We start from the raw sequence: 2500 nt of genomic DNA, 5'->3' as shown, positions 1-2500 counted from the left end.
AATATCTGCGGTGCTTCTGTTGTCCTTGTTCTACTAGACGTTAAATGATATAGAGCGTGATTATTGTTAAGTCAAGGGTTGGTCTAGGATAGTATGCTTCTAGCCTGACCTTCCCCATAGAGCAGCGTTTCTCAAACTTTTTGGACCCTAGTAACCATTATAGTCAGGTCTAAGCAGTCTAGCACCCCCAACAGCTAATATGTTATTACTAGAAGGATATAAGAAAGTGTATGTATGCAATTCCAAGCACCTCCTAGAGTAGTTTTTAGTAGCCTAGGTTGGTAAACGCATCCCTAGAGTGCACGAGAAAACACTAGAGAGGGGGGAGGGAAGAGACTAGGGGAAAAGGGAATTTCAGTAATCATTGAATTATATTGAAGTGAGTAACGAAATAAATAGAAACAAAGATTTTTAACCTCCTCGATACGATGATGCCTACGTAGGCGTCATGAGGCGTGAGTGGGTATATGAAGATGCCAGTGTCGGAGTCTTTATTATATTTATTTTGCAGTTGTAGCTGAGTGACTACCAAATTCTGTGAACTAGTTTAATCACATTTTCTGTGTTTACTAATTCACAGAGTGAAAGAGGACAAGTAATACAACAGTGACTATATTTTATAACGCGAGTAGCGTGATGCATTGTACATAAGGCATCCGATGCAGCGCGTGAGAAATTGACTCGTATTGAAGAGGTTAAAGGGGTTTCCCATTAACTAGTGAGACTTTATGGTTGCACAAAGTTAGTTAGCAAGTTAATCAGTTAGTCACTTAGCAAAAACATTCACGTTAATGTCGAAGTGGTAAATCTCATATACGTGGCGAAAGGTGGGTTGAGTCTCCTTGGCTGAGATGGATAGATGTAGGATGAGAGGCGCTTGTGAGCCTCATTTGGGATCAGGATGAAGCGTGAAGCTCTGAAACCATCAATTCTTTTATGAGACTCAGATGGAAAGATAATGGGAACTGATGATGTAAAGGATGGGAAGACAGAAAGGAGAAAGAAAGAGAGAAAGAGAGGGGGGAAGAGAGAAAGAGAGATGGGGAGAATATTGGTATTAAGTAAAAACCATAGCGTACTGGTCTCCCGTTCACTGAGTTGTGGAATCGAAAACCTCATTTCTTTCAGATTTCCAGCAGTAACTGTTACCTGTCCCAACAGTCGCCAAAGCCCATAAGGTAAAGATGATGGCTTTGGCCGCAGCTATGTGCCTCCTGGCGTAGTTTCTCACCTTTTTTCTTGGGTACAACATCGCCCCGAAGAAGAAGTGTCACATAAATGGCCAAGGAAAATTCTAAGAATGATTGTAGAAAGGAAGGACAACAGAAGTTCATAATGATCAGCATTTTTCTGTGATTAGTAACCAATAATAAAAAAGATGTGTGACTCTGGCCCGTAGGTTAGAAATCATCCCGTTTAAGCATGAAATCACATGATACCACCAACACGAGCTGAATGAAATCATGTGAGTGAATACTGCAAAATGTTCACTAAAATTTTGCAAATTTTTCACCCAAAATTTCTAAAATGTTCACCAAAATTTCTAAATTTCATCCATGATTTGCAAAATGTCCACCCAAAATTTTGCTGTCTAGCCAAAATGCACAAAATCTTTAATCAAAATTTGCAGTTTCCATAAAAAATTGCAAAATGTTCACCTCAAATTTACACAATCTTAAACATCCTCCCAAAATTTGCAAAACGTCACCCAAAATGCCAAAAACGTCTACCCAATATTATGCAAAATATTCACACAAATTTCGCACAATGTCAATCATGCAATGTATTAATCAAAACCGGAGTTAATAAAAAGTTTGAATGTACTGTTGGGCATTGACTATTGACATGAATATAATATAGCTTTACTTTATGCGAGATTGGCAATACAGAGCAATGAATATCGAAAATTTTAAATTGAAATACCTTTTTGGAACAGAGCTGTTGCACAGTGCACGGCCAAGGTTTTTGCATACCTTCAATATGGTGACACACAAAAAAACTAATTTATGTTAGGTAGAGATAACCCTTTGATGGACGGACTTTAAACAAAAACAGTGTCTGGATCAATGGAATCCCTTTTGTGTACAGAATATGACTCTCAAATGAGCAAAATCGCCTGGAATTATGGTAAAGTATAGTAAATAGAGTACGTCCCCGTGTTGAGGCTGTTAATTAAACAACACGTCCAAAGGTAAATAGGTGATTGAAAGCAACACAACTTTGGGAGAAGTTTCAATGCGTGGCTGCCAACTGACGCAGCTCCCTTTGGCCCAGTAACACACTTTGTGAAATTCTATTCCGGCAGTCGTCAGGCAACTTTATTCAGATGAAGGGATCAACATGAGATCACCACATCTATTATTGTTACAATTTTATCATTATTATTATCTTTATTATCGTTATTCTCATTACCATTATTACTGTTGTTACACACACACACACAGACATACACACAAAAGTATGATAATTGGAGAGTGAGGGACAGGACCTCACGACCATT

The sequence above is a fragment of the Oratosquilla oratoria genome, chromosome 19, assembly GCF_046742065.1.
Source record: "Oratosquilla oratoria isolate Oo_2021 chromosome 19, ASM4674206v1, whole genome shotgun sequence".
Taxonomy (NCBI): Eukaryota; Metazoa; Arthropoda; class Malacostraca; order Stomatopoda; family Squillidae; genus Oratosquilla; species Oratosquilla oratoria.
This window is presented reverse-complemented; position numbering follows the sequence as displayed.